The sequence below is a fragment of the Varroa destructor genome, unplaced genomic scaffold (assembly GCF_002443255.2).
Source record: "Varroa destructor unplaced genomic scaffold, Vdes_3.0 BEIS01000007.1, whole genome shotgun sequence".
In the NCBI taxonomy this organism is placed as follows: Eukaryota; Metazoa; Arthropoda; class Arachnida; order Mesostigmata; family Varroidae; genus Varroa; species Varroa destructor.
The window spans coordinates 12,024,267-12,045,371 of NW_019211460.1; the positions used below are offsets into that span (position 1 = coordinate 12,024,267).

Consider the following 21,105-nt stretch of genomic DNA (forward strand, 5'->3'; position numbering starts at 1 on the left):
TCGTCAGTGAATTGTACGGGTTAAAGTTTATTTGTTTCATAACGTTGTATGGCGCACAGCCATATCGTCAGCGTTCAAAATAAAGAATAACTACTATGAAAAAAGTGGTCTCTTGGGATAAAGTAACTAATCGTCGGTTACATTGCTAGCCAGCCTTGACAGTATAATTAGCATTGTCGGACCAACTGGTCGGTTATGAAACGCCCATTTTGTTATTCGAAATTAGATTATGACAATGAACAGCAATGGCCGCTTTTCATATGAATTTAAAACAAACAGGAGAGGCAAATCGCTCGGATGGCTATACTCAATACCAGCGTTGTAGATTGCGCAGTTCCTCCGCTTGGTTGAAGAAACTCTGTAACTCTGAAATTAACACAAACTTCATTTTGATTCTAGCAAGTCTATTCTTGAATTTCTATACAACTATAGCAAATAAAAAAGTTCCATTGTCAAAAGTAAGAAGAGAGGTTTAACCTAAAACTCGTTTTCTTTGGCGTAAGCGTGTGCAAGGAACCAACGAGAACTGCCATTGGCGAAACAAGTATCGTAATACAAGTTTGTAGGATAGAATGATGAATTTAGAGGTAGGTAAAAGCTACTTCCGACTCAAATTCTAATCAAGCGATCCTTGACATTGAAATCGGTGTTTCAATATTACACTGTTCACGGTTATGGGTGAACTGAATCGTATGCACTGAATTTTGCGCTAAACGTTTCTCTTAACGTGCACGTTTTTTTAAAACGGGACAAGGATGTAAATTCAGAACTGAAATAAATTTGAAGATGTGTCCAACTAAATCTGAAATAACTTTTATACATCTAGTACACGTGGTTAGCTACATCCTACCGAGAGTATCATGCAAGTTAAATTGTGCAGTACAAATAGTAAATAAACGATCATTTTCGTAACGTTTTTTCTTCTTTTATATAGTCTAACGGCCACTGCAGCTAGGCCAGGGTACAGGCATGTTTATATACTAATCAGTGAAAGAGGGACGTTCAGCGTATAGCTGCTGGCAGACCTTCTAGTGCTAAAGTGGAACCCCTTACTTTAAGGAATTTCATAATAAACGTGGTTGGCACCATCCTCGCAGCCACTACTGCCGGCCAGCCCTGGATTTTTTGAGGGGAGCAGCCGAGTCGGCCAGTCAGTTAGTGGTACCGTGGCGTCTTCTTGCCGCCTTTCTTCGGTGAACACTACCGCTAGTCGTCGATGGCAGTACATCGCCACCCAGTTCTTTCTCTCTGCGTGACAAGCGGCCAACTGCACGACTATGGCCTCTCGTTTCCTGCTTTGGGCGGCATACAGCGGCATCATGGCCGTAGGCCTCGACTGAAGACCTGTAACGACCAACCTAAAAGAGTATTGCGCACATATTGCTCAAGGTCCGTATTTATCAAGTCCTATCGATGCTGCACACTACTGCATCGACAGACAAACATTAGACATTAACGATCATGTCGCCTCTTACGCTACTGCGACGACTATCAGTCAATGAGCACACTGCGGTAGAACCCTATTTTTATTGCTTCGGGGTTTGGGAGTCGCGGAGGGCAAATGAAACTGGACAGAAAGTAGGACAAAGGGCAAATGCCTGTCGCTCTTGCCTCTGCCGACTTCTTTCAAAAGCGCGCCTGCATCTTCGCCGTCGGCGGCATCTACGGTTGGCCTCGTATTTGTTGTGCCTGCCTACCTTTTAGCTGGAAAATTAAGCACAAGTATAGTATGTACTGTATGTAAAGTGAGCTAAAGAGATGCATATTAGCCGCACTATGGATAACAAAAAATGCAGATAAGAACAAACGCACAAGAATGAGCTGAAGCGAAAGGTGACCTGACGTTATAAAGCAGTAACTTGGAACCAAACTATGAATAATGTCATTTTGCAAAATCAAGGAATACGTTTATATATAACCTCACTGACTGCACTCAACGGAACGTAACGCGTGTTGTTTATTTGCTATTACTTTTATGACTGCATGACCTGAAAGCGAAATAGGCGTCTTTGTTTATCAATTACACATTAATTAGCACCGTTTTCGACCGTTCGGAGACGTTTGAATGTTAACTTTGTTTTTTTTTGTCAGTAACTTATGATTTGTTTCTGTCAACGGCCTAGACTGGCCCGTCGTGTACCTGATAGAAAACAAGAACGCTGAAAATACATTTCAGCTTTACATTTGATTGAGATGGCTTCTCATTTAGGACCGTTCCGCGGAGCGTTAGGCCTTAGGAGCGTTCACGCACTGAGACATTATTAAAGACCGTTTCTATAGGAAAATGTAGTTTATGCTTGCTCAACAGCCTGCGCAAAGATGAATCGCAAGTGGTAACGCAATCTCTGCACCTAGTTAATGGTGATACTATCAGTCCCGCGGCATTAATTATTTAAACTCAGACGATAATAAGTTTTGAGTGCGTAGAGTTTTCGGGGCATACTCGTACCCAAGTCACTATATAAGACGCTGCTCTCTAAGAACTTGCCCGGTGGCTAAGGATATGCACTCTCCTTTCGCTTAGAGATCTCTTCATCAAACTCAGCAAGGTTTTGTGATAGTAGAATTTTTATTGCTGTTTCATATTTTAGCACTGGCGACGCTCACAGGCACCTAGGATTCTCGAGCTACCGTCGATGCTGGACCCACCTGCAGAGTATACCCTGTGGGATTGCTATCAACGTCCGCCGGAAAGAGGTCTCAGCCCTTGGGAGCAAATGCCTTTCTGCTGAAGTTCTGCTTACGAAACTTTTTAGCTGCACGATCGTACAGAGTATTAGTTTTGGAAATATAATGAATAACTGTGCACCGGATCCTACGTCTGCGCAAAATCTCTTATCAGCTTCAGGTTGACTCTCTCTGCTACCGACTGGAAATTTGATGAGAGTATTACACCTACTTCCAATATAATGGAAACATTCCTCGATAGTCACAGCTCATGAACGACTGATCTGAACTGATGAACAGACCCCTTGACAACAGTAAAGGTAGATAGTAAAACGAAGAAGAAGAAAATACGTGAAGTGATTATTTATCTATGACAAAACATCCGCGTATACTTTCAGATTGTAATCACAACCCATTTTAGATAGGAGTTATGTTAGTTTTTTGGGCAGGTTAGCTACTACGAAATATGTCATTCAATGCATTCAGGTAGCACGAGCAATACTGTAAAATGTATAACAGGACGATGGATAACACAATATTCTGACAAAAATACCGCATATGCACCACAACGACCTTTTAGCAACCTATATTTAACTCAATTTATCTAATTCGCTCTGGTTAGCTATTGTAGTCTAACACAATCATCGACTATATATACGTTTGGTATGGCTTATGCTTATCTCCACGGCTGGCCCGATAAACGGACTAAGTTTTTTTATAATGAAGAACTGAGAAAAATCGATATCGAAACCCCTATAGATTTGGTTACATATCTATACGGCGGCACGATCTTGCCACAACGTGTTCATAGTCGTGTTATTTCTATGATGCCTCTAATAATGCGCAAACTGTCGTTATATCTCTAATCTGGCGGAAATACACGCGCCGCTTACACATGCTTCAACGAGGTGTTTTGACCTCGTGAACTCCTACTGGACGTCTTTATACGCTCCTGCGTGTTCCTATGTCGTCCTTTGGCCTTATCTAAATGCTAAGTATCTCATTAACGCCCCGCGTCCGCTTTTTGGGCGAGAGACTGACCCCATCGGCGGACAGACCTCGGCATTTTGTTTGACGCGTGCGCCAGCAGGTCCGTGCAAGTCTTCGTTCGGGGCATTGGTTTGGCGTCAAAGACATTACTCCACGAAAGCATCACAAGATTATCACAGTGATGTGGCATGAGGATCCCAGATTCACAGTTCGCTACGGCATACTGGTCCATGTCGACGGCGGGGAGGTGTGGGTTGCTAAATGGCAAGAAGGACATCGATAAGGGCGTGGCGCGGAAGACAGGTACTATACGATAGTCTGTAAGTGGTGTCCTATTAGTTGGATGGTAGCTAGGGTACCTTTTACGCCGTTGCTTTATAGGTAGCTATACCAATCAGCAACCGATCAGCTGCAAGAGCTTACCACACCTACGATGAGCGCCAAGCCTGCGTTGTAGATAAAGGGCTGGAGTGGGAAAGGTAGGGAGAAAAGATAAGAAAGGCTCCATCCTACACTTACATGACATGGTATGTAAACGAAAGGTAACGAGATGGTAGCAAATCCTAAACATTTACTATATGTATATTTACACGAATTGGAAAGTGTGCTTTTGCAGGTCAGGTAAATCGGATCGTGGATTGGTGCAGGACTCAAGAGAAACGATTTTGTTTGACGACATCGTGGTATGATCCACAAGAGGCTTCTGTGTCTGTAATTAATGATAATATATATAACGTTGATAAAATCGCTAAGTTAGAGTTGTCTTTCTACAAACTAAATTAGTTACTGGAAGAATGATCAATAGAACATTTTATGTCGTATGCTCATTTTCTTCTTTCAAGTAGCTTTAGAACATGCAGCGCTGCTCCAACAATTTTTTCCAGAAACTGAAAGACGCTTTGCCATATTTATTTCCGAGCAATTCGAGACAACTCAAAATGTCTTTAAAATAAGAGCAAAAGAGTTCGTTCCAAAATTATACAAAAACTTGTAAACCGTCTTGTTGGGATGAATTTCCTGAAATATTTAGGTCATGTTCTTTATCGCGTTTCTCGAACAAACGCCTCAACGGATCTTTATTTTTACTAAACGCTGATGAATGAGCAGAATTTCGTCACGTCAATAAACCGCGTCAGAATATGTTGGATCACTGAGCTTTGGCACAGGTTCATGGAGCACTTCATGGCGTGACACCTACGACGGGTGTGGATCCGCCAAAACAAGCGCTCCTTTAGCGGGCGATATCACTTAAAGGTTGCAGATTGTTGATAGTAGTTTTGAACTTATCATCTCAGTCTATCTCGCCAGAGTTGTATGTGAATAGGCCGTTTACCGAATGCCGAAAAGAGTCATCGGATCGGTCTTTTTCTCACACAATCTGTGTGAAATATATAGCCAAAATGTTTAGCCTGGTCCCTCTAGACTCTTTATGTCACCTAAAGACAACGATTGCGACGTCAAAGCAAACAGCACTGAATGTTATTCTATTAGGCTTACCATCGAGAATATTCCCAGATTATACACAAGAGCTCGCGTTCTGAGCGGCGCACGTGAGATAACTTTTTCTAGTTTGGCGACCCCCTTTTCGTTCGTGTCTAACATCGGCCTGAAAGTATTTACTGATAAAACATTTCTATCCAATCGTTGCTCTATAATGTCAAGGGACAGCGGATACGGGTTCAGCTGGAATCAGATGATGTAGCAAATGGAGACAGCCGTAGGAGCCGTATGACTGAGCCAATTTTTAGATTTGTACATGGCTTTTATTATGACCGTTTAGCTAACTTTTTTTGTCGTATTTTGCCTAGTTTCTTAATCTTATGCCATAACACTGCTGGGCGCGCTTTCATCGGAACGGTTGAACTAGAACGCGTACGTTACACGTAACTACAAATCCACATAAAAGTTTTTTGAAGAAGTTCTTCTCATTCACTCACTCAAAAATGTCATTAAATAAATATCCTATCCTTTACAAATCACAGATAACCGTTTATATGTGTATCATACCATTCCTTTGAAAAATAGCTTTTGGTGTATTTGGCTAAAAAATAAGATCGAAGCACACTTTTTATGCATACATTATTATTATTCCTATTACTATGTCCATAGTAGAATTAAAAAGATGCATAAACCTAACTTTCGAGCATAATCCTGCGCCTCTCAAGGTGAATAAGTTTTGGCCTCTTTAATTCTCATTGGCAAACTTAATTTAAAAAAAAAAATAGCTCGTGCAAACAAAATCCCGTTTTATGTCATCGAGTGGCCTTTATCTGTCTATACCTGTTAATATAGAAGCAAAATGTACACGAGGCCTCTCCAGTACTGCTTAGTTTCGATTGATTCATTTCATTTTTATTTATTCTTTATTTCCCTGTCACTCTTACTCTTAATTGAATACTTCGTTAAATTAACAAAATTAAAAAACGTTAGAGGACACTTACTGAACAAAATTCAGACTCCAAATGTTATTGTTACTCGAATACTTGGTGGCAAGGACGCCATCAGTTTCTTATATCCTTCCATCTTCTTCGATTTAGGCCCACTCTAACTTAGACAAGGTTAAGCCAATGATTTGCTCACTTGGCCCCGCTTCATCAATGAAACTAGCGCTGCTAGTAAGCATAATACTTCTGCTAGAATCTTAATTATTATTAATGATAGGACGGATTAACGATGTTCATTCTCCTGAACCGATTAAGACCTAAATGTAATTTTGAGTTTTTGCTATTTTTTGAACGAGTATCTGAAGTTATGTTTCAAAAGTTCTTGTAACGATAGGCTAGTTTCTGACGGTTTTCGTCAAAGCATAGCTGCTTTGGCCTTCGTAAAGGGTTAAAAAGAAAAATATTTCAATATTACGAAAAGATAATCACTTCTTCTACTCTGCCTCGTACGAATTTATTGTTCATTGATTCGTCTGTACTTAATTTCTGACAATGACTCAGAATCTGGCCATATCTTCATACATCGGTTTATTGCGTTCCTTTTAACCTAATGAGTTCTTCGGATAGGTTCGATCTGCGGCGGCAAAGAATGAGGATAGAATTTAGGTATCTACGGCGCCATGATGAAAAATTCGACGCTTATCTAACTGATCGCGTACTGCGCGTAAAGGTCAAGCTGAAATTATCATTGTCCATCTCCAGTACACTGTTATGTATTATTCCAGTGCTTGATGTAAACAATAATATTCTGCCTAATAACAAACACGTCGATTACGCTGCCAACAGAAAAACGAGTTGTTCTGTTTATAAACCCAGTACTCGTTGGAACCAGTCAGCCAGTATCTTATCGAGCTGTTACCTATTACGTGGAAGATGAAACGTAATTACCAATAGCTATATGGTGGAGCAGAGACATGGTTTACAATTTCATAATGGGGAATACTGTTTTACCGGCTGCATCTGTGATATGATATTTTGCTGAGCAATCAACTGGGTTTTAGGCACAACATGGCTCGTCTGGTCATATCATGCACGACAACATTGCCAGGCGCAACCTTGAACTGTTTTACTATTAATGAACTAGGTCCAATTCAATTAAAATAGCGTTTGTCCAAATACACAAGCCCCAAGACCATTTCAACGTACGGAGATTGGTCCACTCACGTAACGTTACCGGCATGCACCAATAACAACAACAGGAGTATATCTGTGTTAATAATTTGGCTATGTAACTCATTAATTCATTGAGCTTGTAGCGTCTCATTTATAATGGGGTATCTAAAAGGAAGGTAGGGGGGGAGGAAGAAAGTTGACGTGAGATACCGTTTAGTTCGTGAAGCATGCCTATTGTGTCGTGCATCAGAAGACCGACTTGAAGCGTATGTAACTAAGAAGCTGCAAGAATCTACTGCTGACTAAAAAGAGTCGAAGGAACTTCAGTGATCGAAAGGTGGTCCGAATGGCATCACGTTGAATCATTGATACCATATTAAAATGCTACGAGAATAACTTGCCTCAAAGCACAGTAGCGTACTGCTGCACGGATCTATAAAGGTAAAACAAAATACGCATTGGTAGAAACCCATAACCCGAAAACTTGGCATATTATTTTGAGTATAAGCTAAGGAAATGGTTAGCCCAATTTAATAATTGACCAAATGTTAAGTCCAGATGCCTCGCAGATGGGCTTAGTCGAACGACAACCCCTTCAAGGTTGCTCGCTATGCATGGTATGTTTATGGAACGTTTGAAATATGGCACATTCCGTTTACGGATAGGCATGCTGTTTTCATGAAACTCGATGTGGGGCAGTCGTATAAAGGTAGATTATAAATGGGCCTATAACTGAACCCGATAGGATTCGTATGTTACTAAATTACCTTTTAAGACTGCATTAGGAATGCAATCCAGTATACAAGTAGGAAACGGTTGGTCAAACGAAACTTGAACTTATCGCAAACGACAAGGAGCATGTGAAAATTATTTCTAAAAAAAAATGTGCGACACGGTGTCCAGTACTCTTGATGACGAAGGCTACAAGCGAGGCGCTCTTTGTCCTATTTTGCCCAAAAAAGGATCATCGTTGCAAAACTACTCATTTATCTTTTCATTTACCCTAACTTGTGTATTGTCCCTCAATATAGTAGCCTCGATCGCTAATATTTTCAAGTGTTCGCCAAATTTCGATGCCCTTGCTTTCTAACTTTCTAGCGATGCTGTGCGTTTACCCCTCCCGCGCCCTTGTGACTTTACCTTGAAATGTAGGACTATTATGAGTCATGGACCAACTGTAATGGACCAATTTTGCTGAATATCTGAGAAAAAAATTATGAGAAAAGAAAACGCGTTAAAGTCATTACAAGAGCTAAAGTTATACAGACCTTTATGTGAAGCGATTCTTTTGCGCTATATTAGCGTAGAAAATCGTATTTTTCTATGAGCATTATATACGACGACGTATTGAACCCGCTTCGTGTGAATTCAGTCTAGTCTGATTTTTGATTTTCTGTTTAAAGATGCAAACCGTGCTGATAACGCCTGTTGTACCCGGAAGTGAGATCTTCTTATATATATAAAAGCTATTTGTACATCTGTTTCATAGAAGTTAGGAAATAATTAGCTTACTTATTACTAATAAATTTGTGATCTATTATAGTTCCTTTTTAATTTTTTAATGTTTAATAAAGAGACTTAGAGAAACCTGAAATTTCTATTCTGGATAACACACAAACTCAACTCTTAGACTCAGGTTTGAGCGATATAAATCGCTGATCTGAGAAAGTCAAGCTACGTCTTCTACGATACGTGACAGGATTTTTAAGCAGATAGTTTTCTCTGAAGAAGGATTGAATCGTCTGAAAACACCAAAACTTAAGAAACGCTGGTTGTTCTGCAATCGTCGACGCACGACACATGGCAAATCCCGAGGAAATGATAGACCCAGTTTATAAGCTGGAGCTTTTGTGTACAAAATACGGAGGAAGGCACGGAAATATTGTAGAGCGGTCGTCCGCATTCGAGTCGACTCGGTAATTCTTAGCTTTACCAGCAAAACGTGTTGGTTTAATGGAAAAAAACACATGAAAATTTAAAAAAATCACCATGCGATTTTGGCGGGCACGCTCAATTTGTTACGAATATAAAACAAACGAATCGAGCGGTAAATGGGGTTTATGAAAAGCCCAGAAACATTCTTTATTTCAAGTTTAACATACTGTTTTGAAACGACGTAGAATCCTCGGTTGGAAATAGGATTCAGTGGATTCTAGCGCCGACTTCACTTCTGTTCTTTCTTCTTTTTTGCATTGCCAGAAGATGAGATTATGTTAATATTTTTCGCTTATACATTGAAAATGTACGTTTTGAATGCGCTAGCGGAAATGAAGTGGTTGAAGTGTAGTATTTGCATTCATGTTCATTAATGCTGGAGTTATCATTGTCTAGGCTAATTATTAAGAATGCACCTTCTAGGACACGTTTGTTACGTAATAAAATCACCGTTGACCTGGCTAGGCAACTTGAAACAGAGACTCGAAAACGAATTCATGAGCCTATTAATGAAAATTGCCATTAGAAGCATTACTTCTATAATAACTAGGCAACGTTACCACTAAGCACCTGCTTAGTGGTAACGTTGCCTTAGAAGTTATAATAATCGCTTTGGCGTTTCCCCAACATCATGAGTCAAACTATGCCATTCAAGCAGACGATATATGTAGAAGCACTAATTTAGAAATTTTCATCAGTCAAAACATGAGTTCCACTCTCATGAAAGCTTGGCTGTCTCACCGTCCCGTGCTTATCGCCTATTTTTTCCTCGATGTCTTCTGTCTCCTAGGACAAGCTATACTTCCCAACGCCTAGGATCAGCGGAACTCGAAACGTCCCCAGTCCCTGTAATCGTTCCACTGCTTTCCTTCGCTCTACCTTCTTTCCTAAAAGATTCCAATTTCCCGCTGATGTCGGAAAGTTGTATTGCATTACAGACAGTTAAAAACGGGCAGGCATTTGTCTGTCTGTCTAGCTTGGGCGACAAACTAGTTAAAATAATGGTTTTCCTTTTGTATAGTGAAAGTGCTAGCAAAGATAGTTTTGGTGACTTTTCTTATCGAGCAGAACCTCTAGAACATCGTCTAATCCAACTGTATACCGTTATGATGAGTAATATAATAAAGGTGATTGTATGATTGATTGTACGGAAAGCCAGTGGTAGTGTGCTGTTCTGTTAGGATTCAGTACAACAGGGTATATACTATACTAAACGTTTAAAAATATGACTATGGTTCAAATGTTGCTTTAAATAATCCGCCTGAGCGCCGCAGGCAGAAACTATCTAAAAACTATGAAATCTTCTAAACTTTTTGAAGGGTAATCTTGAACAAGTTAGGATATTCGACATAACAGAACACAATCAAATACCTAAGCTAATTATCTAGTTGTATTCAAGTATATTTAAAGCATCACTTACTATCTAGTTAACATGACCTGGGTACAGATAGAGAGTTACAAATACTTTAATTACGTATGCAATAGACTACACATATGCATACAATATTAACTGTGCTAATCACTACGTTACACTTGGGTCTTAAGGCGCAGACTTGCTGGGTTTACGTTCAGAAAGCGCTCACATACTCATTTGGGCATTTATTCGTGCATGCATATACAGTTGGTGACAAGTTGACGTATCTTCGAATCGCTGCTTTGTGATCATCTGTAAGGCTACTATGCTGCTTGAAAGGGAAGGAACCGAAGGAAATGAATGCCCTAACGGGAGAACTTGGGCACTTGGCGCCAGCTTGTCGTGCAATCTACATACATCTTCCGCGTACAGAATAAAACAGGGCGCCGCCGCCGCCGCCCTTTAAGAGGGGGTTTCGTTGCCTGCCTAGCCATCCTATTAAGCGTTTCACCTCAGACGCAACCCAAGTGAAGCACTAGTCTGTACCGGCAGCGGTTGGGTCGTGCCCACTTCTCAACTGGCTGAATGTAGAATAAGCTACGTCCAGCCATGAAAATTCGCTGCGGACTGGACGCATTCACCAACACACGAGCCTGCTTGTATGTACAAAATTATGCTCAGTTTTCGATACATGTTGAAGTCGCTATTCGCATAAGAAACCGATGGATCTTAAACTTTGCGTATTGTAATTCGTAAGGACCATAACGCAAAGTTCGTTTGAATTAGACGGAAGGCGTGTCAAAGGTCAGTCGTATACTGAACTTTTGCGTGGTTTGTCGCTCTGTACAGACTCTAGTTACACACGTCTGTTGCAGAACAACTAACCTGGTTAAGATGATTTCGATTGTGAATGAGACAGAGAGGACAAAGACAAGGATCAATAGATATTTTTCTAGTGATTTTTCTTGCTATGTTTCTCACAGAGCTATCAAAGTGTACGCAAACACAACAGGCCTGCCCTTCGAACAGCCCTCAAAGCGCCTTCTCACGCAGTTTCAATGTCTTAGCCGGAACAAAGTTAGCGGTATGGTCACTCCTGGTAAAACACTCTACTCGCTGTGGTAAATTACCGCACATCAATGTTAACCGTTAAGCATTTACGACCCATATAAACTTTGCACTGTCTATCAATGTTTTGCTTTTTCGCAAATAGTGCTAGCTAGCTAGCACTATTGTGAATTTTTTTGCCTTTCAACATCTTATCCCTATGGTGGGACACAGGGCACCTCAGACCATACCCATTTTGTCAAGATTTTATTGTCTTCCACGTTTATGTTAATGCTTTTTGCGACGTGCCGTCAGCATGTCTTAAACTTCGGGCAAATTGTCTCGACTGTGTAAAAAATAACAACTAACTTCCTGAAAGTCAGAGTAACTAAATAACGCGCCTGTCATCTGTGTGGCTGTGTTTTTTTTTAAGAGTACGACATGTTATATTTGACGCTTCTACAGTAAGAAGCATAACGAGTTTTTGATGCTCGTGCAAATTTTATTTGTACTTGTGAATGTATCTAGGAAAATCTTACCTACGGAAAATATTAACATGAAGCAATGAATGAAATACAAAGTTATCTCTTATCTATTTGAATATTTTAACTTCGCCATTTATTGTTTCATAGATTTCAATAATACCGATTTGTTTTTACTGTTTGTTATTGACACAAAATGGCACATGGATACATGGTACACAAAATGGATAGACAGACCAATTTTAGTCAAAGCTAAATGTACTTAAAGTGTGACTGGACCCAAAATGATAGTATAAAAGATAAAAGTATCTAATTATAGTGCAAAAGGACAAAAATTGTGATAAATGAATCCAAAACACTGTTTTTTTGTAGTTGACTGTATAGACCTTGGGAACATACCCTTGCCAAATACCCGTACGCGTGAGTATAATACATTCATAGCCACCGGCGAGTTCTGCTCTAATCGTAGATGAACTACTTATCATCGCAATACTGTTCGCCGCTGAAAGTTCGAGAGCTTGAAGTACCCGACTCGACTTTTCTGCCCCAGCTACAATTCTTGCCCCGTATCCCCCGCCTCGCCTGGTCAGAAGAAGCAAATCACTATAAATCACAGTTGCTGAAGTGGTAACGATAGGTTTCGTGCCTCCATTTTGCCTTCTCAACACTGATGTCGGTCCTAGCTATGACCATAGCCTTCCAGACTCGGAGGAACACTTCCAAGTAAGCTGAACTCATTGCCGTCATTTGCCCCTAGTTGCCCTGGTTCGTACAATTCGCTAGCTTCGACTCTTACAGAGAGTCATTATTAGCCTCGTCTCAAACTCCGCTCGGACACAGGTAGTGTTACTTATTCTAATTTCAGCCAAAGACCAGTGCAGGGGCAGTGGCGGCAAATTACAATATCTAAAACTCACAACTCTGCACATGACGCTGTAGTGCGACGTAAATATTGTGACGACGATATTCGCTCTACCGAGCCCATTGCACGTGGGCCGCTACCTAAATTTTTCACCTAAGGTTAAGTAGAGAAAGTGTCCACTTTTAGTGCGACTATTTCAATTTAGAAGTGTGCAAAAAAAAGCTACAGTTTTGCGTTAAAAACGTAAACTTGTAAATAAAGACATATAACTTCAGTGATTTTGTATACTGACCTCGATGAGTAATAGTTGCAACGTTCCGTTTCTAACATGAAGGATAACGCATGCGTTTTGATGGGAATATCCTTCACGTTAGAAACTCGTACTGTCAAACACATGATAGTATGGATGGCATCTCTTGTCTTTGTTCGCGAGAGTTGTTTCTAAAAGTTCGATTTCACTGGTTATACATTGTTGAAAGCTAGTGATCATTTTAGATCTTACGAAGGCTTTCTTACCAACAGCCGACTATTGCAGAGAGAAGACACTTAACAAAAAGCCTGTACCATACTATGGACCTCAAACCAGATATTGCAGCAAAAGTCGTGACCCTTTTTACACAACAAAAGTCAAGTTTGTGATTAACAGTTCCTTGTGCGATTTCTAGAGCCATGCGTGTGTTACTAGTTTTCACTTTCATGTCGCAAGCTCTAGACATTGCTCTGTACCCAGGGTTTTCAGCATCTCGTTAAAGATTTGCTGTTCTGATATATACATAGGGCCAGATAAGGGCTTTGCTTTTTATGCCTGGAACCGCCAACAGTGCTACATCATTCGTTATAAAGCGAGCCAAGTACAACAGAATATCTTTGGCAACAAGAAATACAAAAACTTCGTCATATAAATACTTCCATATTCATCATTAACCTATTTTATATGGCTTTTTCAAGTGCCTAAAGATAATACATAGACACAGAGTATTTTCAATGCCATTTCCCGTTCATCCAGTAAATGCCTTCCCTGTCAGTCGCACGCACTTACTACTTGCAGAGCTAAAGCTCTGCAGAGTATCTTGCCTCTAATCTTCACTCGGTACTTTTACAATAACTGCCAGACTCGAAATTAAACCGTTCCTTTGTTGCAGGGTTATTTAGATGAACTTCGTGAAGGACGCGGCGGGTTGAATGACACGCTGACTTCATCAAGGCCTGCGAGCCACTTCGGTAGGGACAAAAACGATACGGACCTGCAGAAAGTTAATGTCCTGTAAAATGGTGTTCCATCCTGACCAAAAGAAAACATGCGATGGACGCGAGCAAGCCCTAAATCCTCTTTTCATTTTTGTTTGAAACAGCGTAGCTTCATCAGAGTATATGCAAAACTTTCCGACCTTTCCTGATAACTTCCTTATAAGCAGGAATTTTTAGCGAGTTAAAAACAACAAATTTGAAAATACTTTTTCTATCCTTTGTGCGCGTAAAGATCGCTATTTCAAATGGTCTAGCCCCACACGTGAACCGGCTTTATTAGCACGGGTGATATTAATATAAGCAGCTGTTAATACAAGTATTAACTGAATTTCAACTTTAAGAATAAACTGGATTACTGAAAGACTCGATTTCAGATCTGATGAATGAAGCTTCCGAATACAATGATATATACACTCAAGAACGCAGTGAGGTTCGCTTAGTTAAAAAAACAAAACGAAAAATTCTATAAGAATCATATTTATTGAGTAGCCCTCCGAATAACATTAATAGAAAAGCGTTTTTTTAGTAGAGAAGTCAGTTTATATTGGGCCCCCTTGTTCATATCTGATACGAGAAAGAAACAAGGTAAGGCCTTCTGTTCCTTTTTTTTTTTTTTGATTCACTTTTCTCGTTTCCTATTTTAAGTCTGAATTTCTTTTTATCTCCACATCCCGCGAGGAGCGTTTGTTTGTTTGTGTTGTACAGGAACGGTTCGTCGCCAGCTGTTTCCATAGATGAGCCAATCTTGATGAACTATGTGTTTTTGTTTTATATCATAGATTTGAGAAAGGATTCAGGAACAAGGCTTTGACTAATTTGTGAGTGGTAGCGTAATCCAAGGAGTGAGTTAACAAAGACTTGTAATTGGTATGCCGTCATCGCATGACGATCATTTATAGTTACGATTTATACCAAAAATATATGAATCTTTCGAGCATTGGATTTTTTACGTTTATCCGAAAAAGATTAAACAGAGAAAAATAATTTTTTAACGTTTTCACAAAAATATTTAGTCTTAATAATTTAGGCTGTAGTTATCCTTTCTTGTTAAATTTGTCGACTTACAGTGTTTAACTTGCAGTATCTGTTTTACGATCATTTCGCCCGTGTATACGTTGCACATTACTATACTTTTACGTAGTAACCTAATTTTTTCGGAAATGAAATCGGGGCCAAACGCAGTCAACCCAGACCATCCCGTGTGGAAATAGATGGCCTGGTTTTGCACAGTTCGCGCAGTGCACATCTACATGATCTATGCTAAACTCCATAAATCTGGGCAATTTCTCTACGTGCGCGACAGCTTCAGATGTGGGCGTCCCAATCTCGCCGCGGAAGAGAGGTTCGAGAGAGCCCAGAAAGCAGGTGTCACATCGTTTGTTGCAGAACGCTATTTACATCCAGATTTCGATTGCGCACCATTAGGAAAAACATGGCCCTGTCAAAACCAGGTGGGTTTTCTCCTTTTGGCGAGTCATTACGATGAGGTAATTTCTACGTAGATAATACTTATTCCGCTTATTGCGTGGCATGCTCCTAGCTTTATAATTGAGATCCATTTCTAGACCATTCGCTGAGGACCATGTACAGCTTTCGAAGTTTAAAAACGCACAATATTCGTTTAGGTTCTGAACTGCTCTTGGTTTATGGAAGCAAGCCTTACAGCTGCTTATTCAATATATATTATTTCTTTGTATAAAAAGGCCGTTTATAATGAATGGTCTTCAATAGTTTCGAAGGAGGTTTATATAATACACGCATGTTATTCTTATGCCGGGTGAGCTACTTCCGATTACCTGATTAAAATAGGAGACGCATAAGGCGGATCATTTTAGGGTCATCATCATAAATCTTATTACATACCTTGCTCTTAATGCAATCGAAGTGGAAATTGGGCCTCGCCGTACTTGTACACTTCTCAGTTCAGCGACATCTGTACTTGACTTCAATTTTTGCTGAAAAAAATTATTCATTTCGACCATATTTGATGATAAAGATGAATTAACAGTCGTTTTGGGGTTCCGCAAGGTACATCTGAGGCTCGCTTTAGTACTGTCTTACAATATCAAGGGAATTTTTTAGAGAGTATTTTACGGTACGTTCACCTTCAAATTTTTAACAGGACTTTTTCTTTGTTTTGGCGGCTAACGGGTAGCCATTATCTTCTGTAGACACCATGGTAGGAAAGATATACTACCATATACATTTTTCGAGGTTAATTCTGTAACGTTCTTAGTTAACTTCTATGCCCTTGGAGATTTCAACCAGTCGAGCGTACCGTTTCCAGCGAAGCATTGATAGCTTCGGAAACATCACCAAGACCTTCAACAAGCGGGAACGTTTTCTCTGCTATTCGGTGAACTTGAAAATAGGCTTATTAATTAATCTATCGCTATTCTATTAATTGCAAAAAGATAATTTTTTTTTTCGACGCCTGACTAGAAGGTCAAATTAACAATATGTTTTCTAGCAAAAGTAAAAACAACACGAATAGGCCAACGTAATAAAAGCTACTTTTGTATTGTGCTTAATGTTAATGTAATGTAGTTAATTAATGTCAATATTTTTTAAGATGATCAAACTGATTATCCTCATCCCTCGAACTACGTAATTTGAATTTCACCGATAAATGTTCGTTGTTTTTCTGTATTTCGGTCCCTAATAGACCTTTACGGTCGATTACGCGTACGTCCCAGCAAATAATTGAGACAGCCCTTTCTCAGTGTCTGATGGCTTGTTTACATTTTCTCAACAGAACAGCCAAGAACTAAATTCGAGGCCCAGACATTGGAAAAGCACACTGATTATTGCTACTGATGAAATCATCCTTGCACGGGGAACTGGGCTACAAAGCTTGCCCTAAACCTGTGCATTGACTAGTGCTAAGACAGCCGCATTTTATTTCGACAATGTTAATAATTACAATAATGCAAGGGGTAATTTGTGTTATCATTAACGCTGTTTAGCACCAGAAATGTTAGCAAACACGCTTCGCTGAAGGTCAGCTGTTTCTAGGAACACTTGGAAAAGGATAAGTGTCAAGGATCGAAAAGAGGGAACTGGGAATAATAATAAGACCAAAATCAGTCGACAGACGACTGCGACCTGTAATTTGGAAACAGCAGCAAAAAAAGGAACCGAATTCAACGACGAACGCGGAGAAGTGCAGAAACGAAGACGCCTACCCGACAAAATCCAATAAAGGACGCGCGACACTTCTCCGGACAAAAGCCGGCCGCCCTGTCCATTCCCGCCCCATGGACATCCTCCAAATAAAGGCGGATAGCTGACACAGCTCCTGGACAAAGCGAACGAGAGGTTTCCATCTCTCGTCGTTCCTAGATAGCGAGGTAAGCGAAAAGTCTCTTCAGGCACGTTAAGGTAGGCATGCGTAGCATTCCCAGACCACCCCTTCAGGTTACTCTATTTTACGTGCCAACCTGCTCTCACCGCCACCGTCTTCTCCGCCTTTATATTTTCCTTAAACATCCTAACGAACTGTATCGTCCACTAAGGAACAGGCGGCGGCGTGTCGTCGACACTTCTGAACATCAAAGCAGCAGCACTGACCGGTCACCGTGAGCCTCGGCGACAAAGTGACCCTGCAAAGGGACCCCGCTGTCCAAGCTACGGCCAAAGAATGGAGAGAAAGAGTATGTGCGAGGTTAGATTGTGCGTGAATTTGCTGCAGCGGGGCAGAAGACAAGATGGAAGCGAGCTAAGACGGCCAAGAACCTCTGACAGCTCAGGCCGTTCATATTATCATACTGATATTACTACGAACGCTACATTCCTTAACAATATTCCAGGTTCCCTGTCCGCCTGCAGCTGTCGTGGAAGAACGGCGCTGAAATCTTCGGTTTCGAATTTTTCCAAATTCTAGCATTTAGGATGGCCTGTCAATTTGAATGAAAGTGCTGGGTACGAACAGATAGCGCAGCTAAATTGAATAAGTCAAGATTTGTCAGCTATTTGGATATTCCTTTGCTAGATATTGAACGGAAGTTGGGAACGAAACGATTAGCTAGCTATACGATACATATTGTCGTCTTAGGAAAAAAAATTATATATCTGCGAAGGACATGCGCACGAACAACATTGGAGGGATGATCAATCAGTAAAGTGAGCAGTATCAGGTTGACGCTACGCATACATATCTTTGGTCCTAATTGCCAGTTATCTAGTATTATCTGGGCGATCTAATCGATCTAAGCTGCCACTATCGATAGTTCTCTATATAATATTACAAATACAAAGCTATTCTTTGATGCAGATGGTCTCTCAGTAAGGGTGTGCCTTATCAGCAATGCCTTGGAAACTTGCTTTTGGAAGCCTTAACCTACCCATCTGCCGGCTACTTCTATATTTGCTACTTTACTCTATTGACGAATTGCGCTGCTGGTACGGATACCCCTTGGGGTGCTATTAATTATCGAATCCGTATCCGACTTTTAACGGTTTTCATCTGTATAAATGCTTCTGTATTAGGTTACGTAGACGCAAATAAATTTTGTGTAACAAGATTATCATGAGCTGTCTCTAAGCAAGTGTGGTTATCTATACGACCAGCATGTAGAGCCATTACAAATAGTCGTTTAGTCCCTGGAGAACAAATTACGTACGGCCGTTAGCGATTGTGCGAGCTCGCCGATATTAGTGCAAATGAAGATTCTAGGATAGCTGATTTGGTAAGACGCCGGTCGATGTTTATCTGGCGGGGAAGCTTGCCAGACGTTTTCCTGCATTGCTACACAAGTGATTAGATGCCTCCTATTAGAACAGGCATGGACGATGTTTAGGTGCTTTCCGTTTGCAGGTCAGCACTGATATTCCATTCTCAGGTGGACCGGGGATAAGGGCGCATTCGTTGGGAAGCACACAATGATGCGTTTGTCTCAGAGCTGAGGCAAATCTACAATGAAGTCGCGCACTTTGTCGTTAAGTTGCTATGGCAGACGACTAGCGTGTAGAGCTTGATTCGTGAAACCAAGGTTTACTGATCGTCTAGGCTGATTAAGCGGGCAATTTTGAGGGTCGGCCAAATTCAACTGTTGATGCTCTCGCCACATATTTACCACTCTTCTCTCGTCATGCCTCTTACAGCAAAAACGAAACAATCACAGTAATCATGGACATGACTAGTTGTTGCCTGTCAAGTCCTGAATAATAGGACTTGACAGGCAACAACTAGTCCTCGATGTAAATTAGACAATGTATCAATTGAGTTCCCAAAAACAAATCAACGAATCAAAACTGAAAAATATCTAAAATATAGCGTAAACCCTATCAGGGAATTAAAGAGAACTATTACATCTTAATTAACAACGGGTATATATGAAGTCCAAAAAGACGAAATACGTGATCCAGTTAATTTATGCCGTTATTAAAGCGAGCACAGTAAATATTAACGGCGTGCATTGGCTTTCATTAAAATATTTCTAATAGTCTTGTTTTCCAACTATAGCGGCTGTTGTACTGCTTGTGGGCCGATGGATCGCAGCAGTACCAAGAATACTGGCCAATACAAGCCCGGTCGCGCACTGGGTCCTAGCGTGTACTGTGATGACAAGCGAGGCCGCGGTCAACTTCCTTGCTAAATGGACCGGTGAGTGAGTGCATTGAACTGCGGGAACTGCACAACTCTGAGGCTGACAGACTCGAAAAAGGGGAGCGATCATCGGCGCGGAACACTATATGTACGCTACACGCCAGAGACACGCAACCCGCTGCTGTTGTTACGTTGGCGTCGTCGCGGGGTTACGGTGGAGTTGCTAACAGACTCGGAAGCCGCAGGGGGTTTCGATGCCTTTCTTTCATAGTTATATGGGGTATGAGGCTACGGGTGGGGTGGAAGGATCGGCACACAATTGTATACAATTGTCCTATTTCGACAACATGATTCTCTCTCTCTATCGTACATCATCGCTTGCCAGGACATAGAGTAGACAGACGCGCGAAAACGACACGACTAGCAATGTGTCTTCCCGATCGAGCAAACTGGCGAATCGCTCACGCTGAAAATGATGTTTGGGTGCTGTCGAAATTATAGTGATGGTGTCAGAGCTGACTCGAGAAGCTGATACGCTTCACATTAAGCAGGGGAAGAAACTTTTGTACATCATAGAGCTTGTAGCACAAAACCCTAACTTTATTTGCATGTTAGGGACAACATATAGCTGTAAAAAGAGGGAAACTATCTAGTGATTACCGTTAATGAGGGAGAATCGGTCGAGACTGGACAATAAGTGAATGCTTTTTCGTCTGCTCTGTCTATTACATATATTGCGATTGGGTCTACCTATGAGGCCTTACGGGCATTTGCGCCGTAAGGCCTCATAGGTAGACTTGTCACCGCAGGTTGCTTCTAGTGTTCAAACCCTGCCTGTTTTGACAAAGCGTTTATTAAGTAAGGTCAAGTACAACCAAAGGCATCAATATAATAATAAAATCCAAAGGCATAATAATAAAATCAAATAATAAAAGTATAAAAAGATAATCAAATAATGGAAGCATCAAATAGTGAGTCTGAAACTGAAAGGTTCTTGTATTTAATTAAACTACGATTAAGCGTTTCTAACGTGGTTTGCATAAAGGTTTAAGGTCGCACCTATATAGGCTCTTACTGCGACTAGTTGCTCGCAAAGAACAACACGATATTTTTTTGAAGAACAGACTCCGTGTAAATACTAGTCTGGCCTATTAAGTTCGAGGTTAATATGTCTACAAACCGAATTTAGATACAATATCAATGACAAAGGCAGAACTCTGCGGCCGCAATATGAATGATGGTGTAACATGCGCTAATAAGACGTGCTAATACCAAACACAGTTGCTTCGAAGGGGCACGCAGACTTCTTCATTCTTTTTCTCTGCAAACTGTCTATCGATTCGACACCTAGTAACGTGCAGAAGTAGCAATACATGCAGCATGTTATTTATGCGGTGTGGCGAGAGGTTAGACAA

The 21,105-nt window shown here is 40.7% G+C and overlaps 1 long non-coding RNA gene across 1 annotated transcript; it reads left to right on the forward strand.

The window, feature by feature from the left end:
* The first annotated feature begins 10,115 nt into the window (after positions 1-10,115).
* LOC147754330 (uncharacterized) lies at positions 10,116-20,650 on the forward strand. Its single transcript, XR_015317471.1, has 3 exons — positions 10,116-10,276; positions 10,771-15,593; positions 19,607-20,650. It is a non-coding gene; the product is annotated as an uncharacterized LOC147754330 (long non-coding RNA).
* The last annotated feature ends 455 nt before the right edge of the window (positions 20,651-21,105 follow it).